At 42.7% G+C, this 18616-nt stretch overlaps 1 protein-coding gene across 3 annotated transcripts in view; it reads right to left on the bottom strand.

Moving 5' to 3' along the window:
• SNTG1 (syntrophin gamma 1) overlaps positions 1-18616 on the bottom strand; it is a 923961-nt gene that overhangs the window by 406676 nt on the left and 498669 nt on the right. For all 3 annotated transcript variants that reach the window (XM_077492670.1, XM_077492672.1, XM_077492671.1), the window contains one exon: positions 1425-1535. The gene's annotated coding sequence lies outside the window, so the exon portion shown is untranslated. The remainder of the gene's footprint in view (positions 1-1424; positions 1536-18616) is intronic.

Genomic DNA, 18616 nt, shown 5'->3' with positions numbered 1-18616 from the left:
AATAGAAGTAAAACTAATTTTACAAACGTTTCGCTATTCAACATGGGTTTTGAGGATGAGCTGAACACCCCCAGTTCAGTTTGCACCAGAACATTTGAACAACGAACATGAAAAATCAGAAGTGCTAATTTTAAAGTTTGGGAACCTGGGTCCTGCCCTAGGGGACATGTATCAAAAGTCTTAAAAACTGCTGTTTTTTTGGGCGCAAAAGCACCCTCCCCATGTTGAGGGCATGTGGCCTGGTATGGTTCAGGAGGGGGGGGCACTCTCTCGTTCTCCCCTCTTTTTTGCGGCCTGCCAGGTCGCGTGCTCGGATAAGGGTCTGGTATGGATTTTGGAGGACCCTTACGCCATTTAAAAAAGAAAATCCTGATGCACAATTTTTGTTTTTACATTTTTGGTTAAGGGTTCCCCTTAATAGTCATACCAGTCCCAAACGGCCTGGTAATGTACTGGGGGGCCCCAATGCCATTTTTTTCAATGTGTTTTATCTACAATGCCGAGACCCAACAATTCATTACAGCCACGATCAGTTTTATTAAATTACAATTTTGTCTTTAGAAATGTAATTTTGTTGTGGTACTGTTCTAAACACAGGAAAGATGAACAACTTTACAGGCATACTATAGACCCCCCCCCCCCCCCCAGGCATGATATTTAAAGGAATGTTTCACTTTAAGCATTAAAAAAAATCACTGCTCCCGAAAAAACATCAGTTTTTTTTTTTAAATTGCATTGATACATGTCCCCTGGGGCAGGACCCAGGTCCCCAAACACTTTTTATGACAATTACTTGCATATAAGCCTTTAAAATTAGCATTTTTGATTTTTCATGTTAGTGTCCCTTAGACATTAATGGTGTTCCAGCGGCTTTCAAATTTGCCCCGAACACAGCATATTGTTCGGTGTTCGCCCAAACTTCCGAACAACCAACGTTTGGCCTGAACTTATGCTCGGGCTGAACTGTTCACCCATCCCTAATGGGTTTCCCAATAATATATAATTATTATATTATAATACTATAATTACATACACTTTTCTTTCTACATATGACCAAACTATAGCTTCCTAAATCCTCCCTCACTATTCACAGACCACAGTATTGCTGGATAATGGATAAATGCTTCTACGATGCTATTTGCATGTTACTGACTACCAAAACTACCAGTCAAAACACAATGCTCACTATTTTTATCTGTGGAGCTAACAAGAGTAATGTGGGAGTATAAGCATCCATTCTTGCCATTCTGCTTCTTCGCGGAAGACCAGTCTATTAAAAACAACAAATCTATTTTACCAGAGTTAATTGTGTATTTTTTCTCTTATTCCAAAAATGGAAATTGGTTAGAGAAAATACAAGAGGAAGAGTCTAAATTAGAGACTATTAATTACCTAAAAATAACAATGGCATAGATTTGACTTACTACTTGCTCATGAAGCACAGCTGAGTTGAAGCGGCAATCAAAAATTCATCCAAACATGAATCCAGATTTTGATTTTCCTTAATATTAGGTTGCGAAGATAACAGCAGACATCTGTTGATGAGATAAAAAACAGCAATCAACACAGAATTTACATGGCAAGTGTGCTCAAACAGGAAAGGGACTGGAAACAATGATGCAAGTAATATGTTTGGGAGATACGATGTGAGCACAGCTCACCCTAAAAGACAATGGAACAATTTAAGAATGTCGGGAAAAGAAGCAGTAAACTGTGTCTGTGTGTGTAATTATTGAGAAAGGAATGGCATGCTGAATAGCTACTCAACATGCAAAGTGTTTTGTGAAATCTCAAAAAGAGGTAATCAGTAACAATAATTAAACTTGACGTTATGCATTCATTTGATGATTTTATCATCTGTCGTGCAGTATGCCCCCCAAAGATTTAAGAAAAGTTCACACTCTACTTGTCTGTTTCAAATGTTCTAAAACTTTAATGAGCCACTGCATATAAACTTTTGAACGTTTTTATCTTGGCAAACTGCCCAGATAGTGCTCACAACCTGTATCTTTATCCTTAGTCATTTTAGAATATAAAATAAACATTCATCTTATTATGTTAACAGTATCAGGAAATCACTTGTAATTAAATGACCAAAAACATTTTACCGTTTGCATGAAAAAAACTTGGCTTCCTGTTTAAAACTATTGTCTTCATAGGTTCTAAAATGAGAAGAAACTGAAGCCTTCTCTGACAAATCAAATAAAGTACCATATTTATGTAAAACAATGAAAGCTTTGACCCTTAATTTTGAGCTATGACTGGGGATAATGCTTATGACCCTTCATAGTCATTAAATGCACTACAATGGCTTTAATTAAAGATTTAGTAATTTTCTTCCAAAGCAATTGAGGACACAGCTTACAAAGTAGAGGGTTCCAAACAGTGAAATAAACAATAGCCTTAAATTAGTCATGTTTGTTCTTAAATAGCCATCTGTGCTTCATTGATAATCACTGCAAACTCATTTCAGCCCAATTTGATAGAAGCAGTTTTACATCCATTGTTCGGCATATAAATTGAGGCTGTTCCTCCCACAAATGCAGTGTTTAGTAAAAGGAAATCTGTAAAGATAGGCATAGGAGAGATTTTATTGGTATATTGTGTGTGACCTCTGCAATGCTGACAGTGGCTTTGCCACCTAGTGAGCCTGGAGCAAGCATGCCTAATATCAAAAAACAAATAATGGACCCCACATTTGTACCTGAAAATCAAGTTAAGTAAAAAATTGACTTTTGTATCTCTGTCCTTAGGTTCACATTATTCTACCCATGTGAGTGTTTTAATTGTTAGACACCTGCTGTTTTTGGTGACAGTTTGCAATGGTTGTGATGATTCCTTGATTTATCTTAAGGGATTTGGCTCAATGCACCTTTAGGCAGTCATTAGGCAGCGCTCCACAGGCACAAGGATAGTGTGCATAGTCTGGTATAGGGTATACCCTGCATGTGGTATGTTATTTTGCAGAACTTCTTAAATCACTAATTGAGACAGGATTCTATTTTCCTTCTGATGTATAGTTAGATCTTGCCCTTAGTAACTATAAAACACTATATGGAACATGGCTTTGAAAAAAATGACACAAAAAATATGTGAGGACTTTCAAACTCATTTTCAGATAAATGCTTTATTATCCTTATTATCCACTTCTGGATCGCCCACCGCACATATACTGTAGCAGGGTGGCCCAGGTGCCCAAAACAATGTACCTGTATGTTGTTCCATGCACGAGATACTGGGGGAGCGCGCACGTGGGTTCACCAGACTCAATAACCGTCGCTCCACAGAGGCAGATCCCCATTCTGACAGCGGACAACACTGAGTTCAGCTGTTCCTCGTAATCAGAAACAGCAATCTCTGTTTTGTCTCAGCAAGCCCATCCCCTACACAGTTAGAGTCAGATTTTTCCGCCGCAATGTCGCAGTCCCACTAAAAAGCGCAAATCACCGCCATTACCAGTAAACACAATAAAGAAAATTAAAAGTCCCTAAATCTATTCCCTATTTTGTAGACGCTATAACTTTTACGTAAACCATTTAATATACGCTTATTGCGATTTTTTTACCCAAAATTTGTAGAAGAATACATATTACCCTAAACTGATGAATAAATTTTTTTATGGATATGTATTATAGCAGAAAATAATTTTTTTTTTTTTTTTTTTTTACAAAATTGTCGTTTTTTTTGTTTATAGCACAAAAAATAAAAAATGCAGTTGATCAAATACCATCAAAAGAAAGCTCTGTTAATGGGAAAAAAAGGGAGAACAATTTTGTTTGGGTACAATGTTGCATTACCGTGCAATTGCCAGTTGAAGCAATGCAGTGCCGTATTGCAAAAAATGGCATGGTCATTAACTAGATGCCGACCGCCGGCCGTCAAATGATGGCCAGGCGGCGCACCTATTATGGCGGGAGGCCGTCATATGACGGGCTCCCGTTTAAACAGGGAATGCGCCCGATCGTACGCGCACATCCCTGTTTCTTCAGTGGCGGCGTGTCACGGAGACACCGCTCGCCACCAAAGGGGGTGAACAGCCATTCGTTATGGCTGTTTACCACGTGATCGGCCCTGATGAAGTCACAGCCGATCACAGATGGTCACACCCCGACTGTGCACGGCGCATGCGCGCGATCGAGAGCACGCTGTGCTTGCACGTCGGTGGCGGCGTGTTCCCCGGGAACACTGCTCGTCACCGACGCTGGTAAACAGCCATTGGCCGGCTGCTTACCCACGTCATCGGCTGTGATCCTTTCACAGCCGATCACTAAAATGTAAACAAACCGATCGTGTGACAGGAGGAGATTGCGGTAATATCTCGTTACCACCTAGTGTACACCAATCACACTGATTGCCTGCCTGCCCCCCCCCCCCCCCAATAAAGAGGTCCTGTCACCACCCCTCATAGTACCTGTCAATCACAGTCCATCAGAGTACCTGTCACAGTCCATCAGAGTATTTGAGTACCTGTCACAGTCCATCAGAGTACCCGAGTACCTGTCCCAGCCCATCAGAGTACCCGAGTACCTGTCCCAGCCCATCAGAGTACCCGAGTACCTGTCACAGCCCATCAGAGTACCCGAGTACCTGTCACAGCCCATCAGAGTACCCGAGTACCTGTCCCAGCCCATCAGAGTACCCGAGTACCTGTCACGGCACACCAGAGTACCCGAGTACCTGTCACGGCACACCCGAGTACCTGTCACGGCACACCCGAGTACCTGTCACGGCCCATCAGGGTACCCGAGTACCTGTCACGGCCCATCAGGGTACCCGAGTACCTGTCACGGCCCATCAGGGTACCCGAGTACCTGTCACGGCCCATCAGGGTACCCGAGTACCTGTCACGGTCCGTAAGGGTACCCGAGTACCTGTCACGGTCCATCAGGGTACCCGAGTACCTGTCACGGTCCATCAGGGTACCCGAGTACCTGTCACAGTCCATTAGAGTACCGAGTACCTGTCACAGTCCATTAGAGTACCGAGTACCTGTCACAGTCTATCAGGGTACCCGAGTATCTGTCACAGCCCATCTGAGTACCCGAGTACCTGTCACAGTTCATCAGGGTACCCGAGTACCTGTCACAGTCCATTAGAGTACCGAGGACCTGTCACAGTCCATTAGAGTACCGAGTACCTGTCACAGTCCATCAGGCTACCCGAGTACCTGTCACAGCCCATCTGAGTACCCGAGTACCTGTCACAGTCCATCAGGGTACCCGAGTACCTGTCACTGTCCATTAGAGTCCCGAGTACCTGTCACAGTCCATTAGAGTACCGAGTACCTGTCACAGTCCATTAGGGTACCCGAGAACCTGTCACAGTCCATTAAAGTACCAAGTACCTGTCACAGTCCATTAGAGTACCGAGTACCTGTCACAGTCCATTAGAGTACCGAGTACCTGTCACATTCCATTAGAGTACCGAGTACCTGTCACAGTCCATCAGGGTACCCGAGTACCTGTCACAGTCCATCAGGGTACCTGAGTACCTGTCACAGTCCATCAGGGTACCTGAGTACCTGTCACAGCCCATCTGAGTACCCGAGTACCTGTCATAGCCCATCTGAGTACCCGAGTACCTGTCACAGTCCATCTGAGTACCCGAGTACCTGTCACAGTTCATCTGAGTACCCGAGTACCTGTCACAGTTCATCTGAGTACCCGTGTACCTGTCACAGTTCATTTGAGTACCCGAGTACCTGTCACAGTCCATATGAGTACCTGTCACCGCCCTTCAGAGTACCCAAATACCGGTCACCAAACCATCAGAGTACCTGTCACCAGGCCATCAGAGTACCCGAGTACTTGTCACCAGGCCATCAGAGTACCCGAGTACTTGTCACCAGGCCATCAGAGTACCCGAGTACCTGTCACCAGGCCATCAGAGTACCCGAGTACCTGTCACCAGGCCATCAGAGTATCCGAGTACCTGTCACCAGGCCATCAGAGTACCCGAGTACCTGTCACCAGGCCATCAGAGTATCCGAGTACCTGTCACCAGGCCATCAGAGTACCCGAGTACCTGTCACCAGGCCATCAGAGTACCCGAGTACCTATCTCCAGCCCATAAGAGTACCCGAGTACCTATTTGCAGCCCATGTCTCATAGAATATACGTTGGGGTGTTTGCTTTCCAAAATTGGGTCATTTTGTCGGTAATTTCACTGTCCTGGTGGTCCAGGACCTTCAAAAGTGTGATGGGTAGGAATGAAATGAGATGTGTAATTTATGCTCCTAAAACGCCTGAACGTACTACTTCAATGTTCGGCCTCTCTATGTGGCCAGGCTGTGTAAAAGTCCTACACATTTAGTATCGCCATACTCGGGAGGAGTAGCAGAATGTATTTTGGGGTGTAATTTTTGCTATATACATGCTATGTGTTAGAAATATCTTATAAATTGACAATTTTGTGTAAAAAAAAATATAAAAACTTCTGGAAAAAAATTAACCATTCAAAAGACTCATTATGCCTCACAGATTATACGTTGGGGTGTTTGCTTTCCAAAATGGGGTCATTTTATGGGAAATTCCATTGTCCTGGTACTCCAGGGCCTTCAAAAGTGTAATAGGTGGTTGAGAAATGAGATGCGTAATTTTTGCTCGTAGAACGTCTGAAGGTACTACTTCAATGTTAGTGCTCTGTATGTGGCCAGGCTGTATAAAAGTCTCACACATGTGGTATCGTCGTACTCGGGAAGAGTAGCAGAATGTATTTTGGGGTGTAATTTGTTGTATGCATATGTTGTGTGTGAGAAATAACCTGATAATATGACAATTTAGTAAAAAAAAATAAAAAAAATAAAAAAATCTTAATTTTGCAAAGAATTGTGGGAAAAAATGACAACTTAAAAAAACTCACCATGCTACTTACTTAATACCTTGGGATGTCTACTTTGTAAAAAGGGGTCATTTGGGGGGTATTTGTACTTTCCTGACTTGTTAGTGTCTCAAGAAATGAGGTACACCTGATGTACTGAAGGCCTGATCAGAAGTGATCAATTTTCAGTGATTGGCACCATAGTTTGTAGACTCTATAACTTTCACAAAGACCAACTAATATATACTAATGTGGGTTATTTTTACCAAAGATATGTAGCAGTATAAATTTTGGCCAAAATTTATGAAGAAAAATGACTAATTAGCAAAAATTTATGACAGAAACAAAGAAAAAGGCATTTTTTTCACAAAATTTACGTTTTATTTTATTTATAGCACAAAAAATATAAAACCCACTAGTGATTAAATACCACTAAAAGAAAGCTCTATTTGTGTGGAAAAAAGGACGCAAGTTTCATATGCATACAGTGTTGGATGACTGAGTAATTGTCATTCAAACTGTGAGAGCTCTGAAAGCTGAAAATTGGTCTGGTCAGGAAGGGGGTGTAACTGCACTGTATTGAGGTGGTTAAGAGGGTAAATCGATCCAAGGCTGAAGTGGTAATGTGACCAAAAAGAAAATTGTGCCAGATTCATAGAATAGGGTTTGTGAAAAGCAGCTAGCATTTAACGCATACTCATCTTGAGCCAAAATAGGGGGAGGGGGGCATTGCTGGCTTCTTTTTGAAAATGCTGCCTGCCTATCTGACCTAAAGTCTAAGTTCACTGGAGCCTGCAGAGCATTGCACCTGCGATCAGTAGATTGTGGGATCAGTGCCAGGCTCCTGCACACACTGCCTAGAGCTCTCTGCCTGTACCTCTGTAGACAGTGTGAATTAACGATGAGTATGCTGATCAGCAACCTTAAAGTTCATTGACATTACAAGTCTGTCTGCCATGGTGGAAGATGGGACTTGTAAATTTCTCATTCACAGATTCCTGTGAATGAATGATGGGGCTGTGTGGGTGTAACCCCGCACAGCCATGCGGTGTTTAAATTGTGAATGGTTTGCAGGGAGAAGAACCCTGGAGCTCTGGTAGTGAGAGGCAGGTGCATAGGAGCATGTTACATGTTATACTCTAAATATGGGTGTAATGCCTTGTACACACGGACATTCCGACAACAAAATGCATCTGATTTTTTCCGACGGATTTTGTGCCAAACTTGTCTTGCATACACACGGTCAGACAAAGTTGTTGGAAAATCCGATTGTTCTTAATATAAACGGGCCAGTAGCCAATAGCTGTAGTCTCTTAATTTATTCCGAGCATGCGTGGAACTTTGTCCGTCTGAATTATCTACACACGATTGAAATTTAAACAATCAGATTTTGTTGTCTGAAAATTTTAGATCCTGCTCTCAAACTTTGTGTGTCGGAAATTCCGACGGAAAAAGTCCGATGGATCCCACGCACAATCGAATTTTCCGACAACAAGATTCGATCGCACATTTTCTGTCGGAAAGTCTGACCATGTGTAACTTATCCTTTAAATATTTCTAATTCACTGACACAGAAAAAGCATAAAAAATTAGGCAGAGGGATTGAGATTCTATATAACTATATTTGTTCTATGTCAATGACTTGAATAGCGTTTGCAATTCAAGAAGTCTGTAATGGCACCCTATAATATATATATAGTACATCTCTCATAATCTTTGATCACTTACTGAAAGCTTCTCAAAAATAAATACTAAAATAAAGTGAAGGGAAGAGATTCTAACCATCCTGTTGATCTTCCTGGAACTTACTGATCATCTCATTCATCCATTTATACATGAGCATACATATTTGATGCCAATTTGATTAGAAGTATAAACCATTTTAAAACTCAATATTCCCTACATTTCAAGGAAAACCCTGCCTTATTTTTCCACCTTCACTGATCCTGCCCACAGATACAGACTTGCTGGGAGCAGATAATAGTGGTTCTGATGTGTTTGGGTCTGATGTACAGGTAATGCTGGGTTCCCATCATCCATATATTTGAGATTGAACACAACACCTTTAGTTTAGGTTGCCATAGTTTCTCAACTGAATATACTTTGCCATTTTATATTATGCACTTATTCATATAGTCTGTGATTTAGCCTCTCATTTTTGTAGCATCCACTGTGTTGTACAGCTCTAGATCTCACTCAAGCTCCCCAGTCTGGGATTTGACAGGTGCCAGCCCATCATTGCTCTATTGCACAACTAAATTCATATACAGACAGCCACATACTGATTGTGTCACTCTTTCAAAAAATGCTTTATTCCAAGTCTATTATCTGACAGTCCCCACCTGTAGCCACACCCCTCTGATGTTCTTAACCCTCTTTATTTAATATAGTATAATATTATACTATAATTATAATTATATTATAATTTTAGTTTATATAATAAATACTTCAATAATTACAAGTAATTCACAATGATTTCATTTCAAGCAATTTTAGTGAAGCATTTGATGTTAAAGCCACTTATTGGTGATTTTGCTACAAATCCTATGTGTTTTTCTATTCTTATATATACTGTATGTTGAAAAACTATAGAATATGTTTATAGTATAATATATATATATATATATATATATATATATATATATATATATATATGTAGGAAGGCCAGTATGGTGGCCTGAATTTATGGGAGGAGCCCGGAGGGTATTTAACCAGCCCGCTCGCCTGTGGTCTTTGTCGGTTTCCAGTGCGCGGCACTACGTCACTAGGCCGACGGCTCGTGTTTCGTTTCCATGCGGACAAAACGTCTCTCTCTAGGTTTTCTTTCCCGTTCGTTTTGTACAACATCGCCGGCTCTGTACAACGTCGCCAGCTCGACTGCCGCAGGTAAGGGTCTCGATTGACCTTCCTGTACTATTTTTAGTGTCGTTAAAACCTGAAATATCGAATCGTTCGTTATGATACCGGTTGTTATCACTCAATACGCTCCAAGTTCGCAGCGCCCTTCATTTCACGGGCGTCATTTCGGTAGATATTGCTGGTAGGAAAAAACTGCACTGTTTTAGTACTTGTTATATAGTCTCGTTACCGTGTTCCACAGTCAAAATCGTTGCCAGTCGTGTCCCACGGTACAGCGACTCGTACCTCTGCCATAGCTGGCTCACGTAGGTCATTTCATCATTTCACTCATTTCTGTCACGCACGGCGCTCCGATTCGAAACCAGTCGCATCCGCTAAATGCGCCGTTTCGTTCTGGTGTGCCCCTACTTGCTCGGCCTCATTTCGGTACATGCTCCAGAGCCCGCTCGTTGTTAAAACGACCCGGGTCTCTGTCATGGGAGTCATTTCACCTCACCTATTACGTTCGAATCGAAACCAGTCGCTTTTCTCAAAACGCGCAGGTTCGATCGACGTGTCCCAGTTGCGTTGGCCTCATTTCGGTACATGCTCTAGAGCCCGTTCGTTGACGGTCGCAGGTTGCGTCCTCTCCGATTCGTAGCTCTATCATGGGAAACATTTCATTGTCACATAGTACGTTCAGTTCGAATCCGGTCGCATCCCCGTGCATCGATTCGTCCGGACGGCCCCAGGTTTTTTTTTTTTTTCTCGGCCTCATTTCAGTACATGCTCCAGAGTCCCGTTCGTTGTCAGTCGCAATCGCGGCACGACCGGTTCGGGCCTCTGTCATGGCAAACTTTTGTCACTCATTTCACTGTCACCTACTGCGCTCCGATTCGAATCTAGTCGCATCTATGATGCACCGATTCGTTCCGATGTGCCCCAGTTGTTACGGCCTCATTTCAGTACATGCTCCAGAGTCATAATTCATTGTTGGTTGCAGGTTTCGGTTCTCTGATTCATGTCTCTGTCATGGGAAATCGGTTCACTGTCACGTATCACGCTTCCGATACGAATCCAGTCGCATCGTGCGCTAATTCGTCTCGGCACGTCCCAGGTATTTCAGCCACATTTCAGTACATGCTCCAGAGCGTACACGGTTAACGGTCAGTCGCAATAGCGGCATGATCGATTCGTGCCTCTGTCATGGCAATCAAAATAATTTCGCCGCCACGTACCGCACTCTGTTTCGAATCCGGTTGCATACGTTATGCACCGATTCGTTACGGTGTGCCCCAGTGCTTTAACCTAATTTCAGTGCATACTCCAGGGTCCGGTTCCTCATCAGTCGCAGTCGCGGCACGATCGACTTATGCCTCTGTCATAACACATATTTCATTAATTTGACCGTCATACCGTGCCCCGATTCGAGTCAGTCGCATCCGTGAGGCACCGATTTGTTCCGGTGTGCTCCAATTGTTTTGTTCCGAATTGGCTCGGTCGCATTTCGTTACATGCTCCACAGTTCATCTCATCACTTTTCGTCTGAAACGTCGGTTATCGCAATCAGCCTATGTCACAGCAAACATTTCACTCATTCACTGCGCACTCTTGTCACTTGAGTCTAATCCACTCATACCAACAATACATTGGTTCGCACCCGTCATGTCAGCATTATAGGTATCGTTCGCATGTTGCCTGTCATTCCTCCAAGTCCGACACTCACTATAGATCGATCCTTCGTGCTTCGAATTTCAGCCAAGGGTCTCGATTCGTTCGTTAAAACCTTCACCTCACTACTACTCCCCCTGATAGTCGCACAATCCTATGCATCTTGGTTTCCTTTCATACATCTTACGATCGGTTCCTATCAGGATTGTTACATATAGATACAAAGATTCGTGTCAGTTTCATTTTCATACACGCTACAACCCGTTTCAATTCCAGTCGCCCCAGCGGCAAATTGATTCGCACCGGGTTCATCCCGTACTCTCCACAGTCTCTTATATATTAGATTAAATTCATACACTCTAAAACGGATTTTGTCAGATTAATTTCATGCGATCGGCTCATATAAGATTCGGTTTGTTCGACCGATTCATATCGGATTCATTCCATACACATCCAAGAAACAACTTCTTGCAAATCACTGCTAGCATGCACCCAAGCATACGCTCCCTGCAATCATTGCAAACATGTTCCAGGTGCAGATTTCTTGTAGTCGTTGCAAGCGCGCGTTCAAGCATGGACGTCTTGCAATCGTTGCAAACACGCATCCAAGCATAGACTTCGTGCAATCGTTGCAAGTACGCATCCAAGCATAGACTTCTTGCAATCGTTGCAAGCACGCATCCAAGCATAGACTTCTTGCAATCGTTGCAAGCACGCATCCAAGCATAGACTTCTTGCAATCGTTGCAAGCACGCATCCAAACATAGACTTCTTGCAATCGTTGCAAGCACGCATCCAAGCATAGACTTCTTGCAATCGTTGCAAGCACGCATCCAAGCATAGACTTCTTGCAATCGTTGCAAGCATGCATCCAAGTATAGACTTCTTGCAATCATTGCAAGCACGCATCCTAGCATAGACTTCTTGCAATCGTTGCAAGCACGCATACAAGCATAGACTTCTTGCAATCGTTGCAAACACGCATTCGAGCATAGACTTCTTGCAATCGTTGCAAGCACGCATTCGAGCATAGACCTCTTGCAATCATGGCAAACACGCATTCAAGCATGGACCTCTTGCAATCATTGCAAACACTCATTCAAGCATAGAACTCTTGCAATCATTGCAAGCAGATGTCCAGGCACAAGCTTATTGCAATAATTGCTAGCAGGCAGTTCTGACTAGCTCAATAGATTGCTTTAGGAAAGCCTGGATACTTTCCTAAATGTACATTATATAACGGGGTACTTATGTTTATAGGTAAAGTTGATCCAGGGAAAAATCCGATTGCCTCTCGAGGGATCAGGAAGGAATTTTTTCCCCTGCTGTAGCAAATTGGACTATGCTCTGCTGGGGTTTTTTGCCTTCCTCTGGATCAGCTGTGGGTGTAGAATTGGGTATGTTGGGTTGTGCGATACTTTGTTTATTTGATTTGTGGTTGGACTGGATGGACTTCTGTCTTTTTCAACCTGGCTACCCATGTATCCTACCATAACTCCTTGCTATCGTTGCAGGCACGCATCCTGGCATAACTCCTTACAATCGTTGCAGGCTCACATCCTGGCATAACTCTTTGCAATCGCTGCAAGCACCTATCCTGGCATGACTCCTTACAACTATGGCAAGCACGCATCCTGGGGAACTCCTTGCAGTCGTTGCAGGCACGCATCCTAGCATAACATCTTGCAATCGTTGCAAGCACGCATCTTGGCATTACATCTTGCAATCGTTGCAAGCACGCATCCAAACACACGTTCAAGCACAACTCCTGCAGTCTTCGCAAAGCACATGCGGTAACACGAATTTCTCAGAGTCACTACGAACACATCTCCAGTGACAAACTCCCGTGCCATTGTCGCAAGCACATGTTTAAACACAACTTTTGCAATCGTGCCAAGGCTCGCGACTTAGCATAACTTCTTGCAATCATTCTTTTGCTAGCACATTCTCAGTGGCCCACAAACTGGCTACACGTTGTTTTCAGCAGCACTTAATTGGCCACTTGTCTTCTGTGGCTTTTCTTACAAGCCATTCACCGTTCCCTGTCTGTCATCTCTCCCTTAGGACAGTTGAGTTCAACTTCCGTCCTGCACCGGGATCGTGTTGACACACGCAACTGGCTTCTTCTTGTTACACAGTCAGGCTATACCTAGCCAGCGTTCAGCATTTCTTATCATTACAGGACTCGGAGAGCCATCTGTCTTTACGGCCCATACAGTAAGATCCCCACTACGAGGCATCTAGAGGCATCAGCCCATAGCCAACGGCATACACTCGCCCATCACATCTGCCATCTTTAGGGACACATAAAATCCTCGCACATTCCCCAGTCTGGTCGTCCAAGCGGCCATCTACCGGGCCCTTTGTGGTTTTCACGGCCTACCCAGTTTATCGTTAGTAGCACTGACAGCCAAGTTCTACACAGACACCACCTGACGAATGGTCAAAATCTACAATACGGACCATCCCCCAGGGTCAATCTTTATGTCACGCCTCCTGGTCTCCCTCTCACGGACGCAGGACCCCGCTTAGATCCTTAATTTAGATGCCGTAGCATTAGCAGTCCTATCTATGTCGGAAGGTTCCTTACTGCATGGATTGGTATAGCGATGTGTATACCATCTACGATGCCCTGTCACCCCTGGTAGTGACGGATGCCGCAGCCTCCACAGGCTTCGCTGCAATTTTTGGCCACCACTGGCTTACAGAACCATGGCATCAGGGATACTCCTAAACCCCGGGTTTACCTGAACTTCCTCCCTCTTCAAGCTATACCCGGTCATGACAGCCTCTCGACTCTGGGGTCATGTCAAGACAGGACAGGCCATGGCGTTCACCACCGACAACTGGGCCGAGGTTGATCTTGTTGATGAAGCTAGGTCAGGACCGCTCTCGGTTAGGTCCTTCTACGCAGCCTACACCTCGACCCCGGTCCATAACGTGGTCACTCTTTAGTATTTGAGCACCCTTGGCAGCATGTTGGCCTGGGTCCCAAATCACGTCATTGAGAGACTAAGCAGTTGTAACCCTGCCTACCTCGCCCAGTACATCCCCAATCCTCGTGCGGAAGTGGCACAAGCATTCACCAAACTCGCTCATCTAATTTAGCTAAAACGAATAAAACTACACCCCTACCTGAATGTTTTTGCCCCCTTATTTTGGTATACCGACCATCAGACCAGGGCACACTTCAGGTCCATTTCATGTTGTTAATCCTATGGTAAAGTATATTGGTTCATATCCGTATCGGCCATAGGGCTTCGACCATAAATATATATATATATATATATAGATATATTTATATTTCAATTTGACTTGATTGGTTTATAATGATACAGGTGTTGAAATAAATGTATACATCATAATATTATTCAAAAACATAGTTAGCACATAGAAAACTTGTGAAGGTAGACTACAATGCCCTAATCAATTCCAAGAGCATGCTATGTAGAAACTCGGACAAATTAATAAAGATTAAAACACAACAGAATGAAGAGTCATACAAAGTACAGGTTACCAAAATTAATTTCTAGTAAATGTACCAGTCTAGGATATGCAACAAGTTTAATGCAAGGTAGTAAGTCACATGCAATCTACAGTGCAACAGGAATGATTAAGTCACAGGTTCCATGAAAGATAAAATTTGTGCAGAGACCATTCTTTACAGTGAACACTTGTTTATAGGCACATGGTGAGTCAGGTCATAATAATGTCTGTGAGTGCCAAAATCACCAACAAACTTCAATTGTGCATTATATTAAGCTTAGTAGACAATAGTACATGCCATACAATAGTTCTAGAGGGTATGGGGATATCATTCATCTTAACATGGGGTATTGCAAACTCAGTTGAGGGATGCAATAATGAGGGCATGAAAGAAATCTGATTCCGGTTAAAGTGGTAGTAAACGCTGTTATACCACTTGTACCTACAGGTAAGCCTATAAAAAGGCTTACCTGTAGGTACTGTGAATATCTCCTACACTTGCACAGTTTAGGAGATATTCAGAGTGCATGCAGCTGATAACATCACTGGTGTATGTGCTCTAAAGGTCTGGCTTACAGTGCTGGACCTTCAGAGCCTGTGCTGGAAACAGCAGCTCGTGCATGCATGCACGGGAGTGACATCATCATGCCCCACCCCGGCAATTCATGTAGCTGGAGGCTGCAAACCTGGAAGGAAGATTGGGGAACATGTCAGCCATCTCAGTGGCTTCATTCTAAGGTAAGTCTATCATAATATGCTAGTATGCATATGAGCACATTAAGACATTGCCTTGCAGGGATTTTTTTTTAATACCTGTGGTTCACTACCGCTTTAAGATATGAATGAGGGATCCTATGAAACCACAGTTCTTCTAGCACTGAGAGGAAATTCTTGCATTGAATTTTCAGTACCTATGAGTCAGGTACCACCTATGAACTATTTTATAGATTAATGCTCAGTGATCAGTGCACAAAAGTGTAATTATATGTGGCCTTAATAGATTGTTTCCATGTACTAGCGGGGAAGCTTTGACAGATGTGTTGTTCCCATTTCAATATAGTTGAGGGTTTCCTAAAGGATCATTTGTTGTGTAATTTAGTATAAAAGAAGATTTCCTTCAATTGTGCTGATATGGATTAATAAAAAAAGACACAGCATCAAGTCTATAAGGTATGTCCTAAGGTTGTAGTCTGGTTTTGCGACAAATGTGCAATTTGTCGGTGCCTGTATTGTTCCTAAATGTACACCTTGGTCAAAAAAAAGGAAAAGGAGTGAGCAGATCCCTAGGTGGTTAATTTTAGATGGGGAATAAATAGCTCAGAGTAATCTAGAGATAGCAAGAAGAATAAGAAGTTATGGGTAGCATTCATCAGCAAAGATAATTTACCTTGCTCATCCAAGTTAGCTTGTATTGAGGGGTACTGTGTGTAAGGCACTTTGGTGTTGCCTAGAGTCACAAATAACATGAAGCATGTTAAGTACTGTAGAAGGGCAGTAGTTATTCCTATATGTAAGATCAAAGTTTAGAGGGGTTAGGGGTTCACCAAAACAGTGTTTTGTCTCGGAGGGTAGCTAGATAATGATAAAGATTGGGAGGGAACAAGCCACCTGGTCTTTGCCCACCACCCTCAAATGTAGCTATTGACTATAGAATGAATCTTGTTGAGTAAAGAGGTATAGGTATAGTTCTAAAGAGGTAAAGGATTTTAGGTAGTATTAGTATTTTAAATACAGCTATTCTGTCCTTAACAGAGAGTTCAAAGTTGGTTAAATCTTGTAACGCTCAGGGCAATGAAGTTAGAAGCATCTTAAAGTTAATGCCATAAAGTTTAGCAGTCTTGGGTGGAATTTATATTCCCAAATATTTGAGGAGGAGAGGACATGTCATAGAGGTCAAGGCTGTTGGATGTGAAGGAAATAATTTAGTGAGATTGATTTTTTCCTGTTTTATCTATTTTGGGGTCATCTCAAATAGAGTTAAGGTTCCCTCCCAAAAATACTTGTTCTTATTCACAGGAATTTACTTTTCTAATGAGATTGGGGTGTAACCATTTACCAAAGTACATATTATATTAAAAATAACACATATCAATATTAAATATCGACCTCGTTCATCCTTGATAGCAGATATAAGTTGGAAGGTGAGGGATGACCTGATGGCAATAAGAACAACCACTTTTTTTCCTGGGAGAACAGGCCGTATAAACTTGAGGAAAGGTCTTAAGAACTAAAGTGAGGGCCTTTAAGGGACTCTTAAGGCCTCTCTCATTAAGATAACTTATTTGAATGACCCTAATGAGAGTATAAATAGCTGTTGAGTGGCTGGGTAGGAATACATAGTGAGAAGAGATAATACCTTGTTATGTCTGTCATGTGGAGCATTGGGGGGTCTCACAGAGCTATGTTGGTGAAAGCTGTTCTGTGGGAGTCCGTCCCACAGTTCATATAGGAAGTGGAAGAATGAACACTGGTACATAGTACATCCTGTAGCAAAGGAAAAGTTATAGTAAACAAGGTGACTTATAAAAAAGAACAACCTGGAAAAAAACTGATATTATATGCAGCATCCTAGCTGCTGTGGGGTGGGGGCGAGAAACAGTCAGCTGTTAGAAAGATTGAACTGTAGGTAATCAAGGAAGTCAGGCTCCATACATGGGGATAATGGAAACTGCTATTAGGGGCTGGCTCAGAGTTTCATAAACAGGGTCTTGGCCAGGTCCATTCCATGTGTAGTTTTGCAGGGTTGGTTTTATTAGAAACCAAAACATCAGGAGCTAAAATCTGCCATCTTTTAAGAAGCTTCAGGCCCACTTCCAGCAAATGGGAAGTTTAGGATTTATCTTGCCTGGATGCAATCAATTTTGTGGGGTAACCCTACTTATAGAGAATCTTGTGGTTCATGAGGGCCTTGGTCAGGTAAGGAACTTTCTTCTATTTTGGATTGTTGCTGTTGAGAAATCTGTGAATAAAGAGATGCCTGTGAATTTAGCTTAAAGTGGTAGATTATTTCTAGCAACTTTCATTGTTATTTCTTTTATATGAAAAAAAGTGGATCTTAGCGAGAACATCTCCGGGTGTTTTTGCAGAAAGATGGGCCAGTTTTGGGATATAATGAGGCCTATAAATAATAATCTTGTAATCACATTTCATATGCGACTTTGAATTTTATATTGTTGTGTCGTGACTGGTCTTCCAAGTCGGCTAGTTTAGCACTGATCTGGTGGATCTCAGAGCCAAGGTCTGTGTGTGAGTCAATCAAATAGTTATGGGCAATACAATTTTCACTTTTCACTTTCACTATTTTCAATAGGTGAGACTCTAACACTGAGATCTTTACCTGTAGCAATAACAACTGTGATCATATTAGACATGTCAGTATGGAGTGCGTCCGGTAAAAGATATAAGCATGTACTTTAGATCATTGATAGATACAGACTGTGAGGAGGCTGGGCTTCTAGTAGTAGGGCTGTCTGGAGGGGAGGATTCACTGCATGCTGACTGTGAGCAGTGAGCTACTACTATGCAGCATGAGGAGTCAAAGCCTGTGTCATCAAAGGTGGAAAGTGAGTACATGGGCACATAGGAAGAGGTGCCACCGATGCTGCAGATCCCACTCTGCCATGGTTGGGAAGAAATCTGTACATTTTAGGGGACCTGAGTGGGGGTTTGAGCTGAGGGCTGCAGTTTGCGGGTGAAAAGGTCACCCCCGTGGCTGCTGTGGAGCTTCTGTATTGAGCGGGAGGTACAGAGCTCTCTCAAAGCACTGCCATCTCAGAACCAGTTTATTAAACTTGACATAAAA

Source organism: Lithobates pipiens, unplaced genomic scaffold (genome assembly GCF_037356315.1).
Source record: "Lithobates pipiens isolate NorthernLeopardFrog02 unplaced genomic scaffold, aLitPip1_a1.2 Scaffold_19, whole genome shotgun sequence".
In the NCBI taxonomy this organism is placed as follows: Eukaryota; Metazoa; Chordata; class Amphibia; order Anura; family Ranidae; genus Lithobates; species Lithobates pipiens.
The sequence above is the reverse complement of the archived record's forward strand: the minus strand, read 5'-3'. Positions and strand labels throughout refer to the sequence as shown.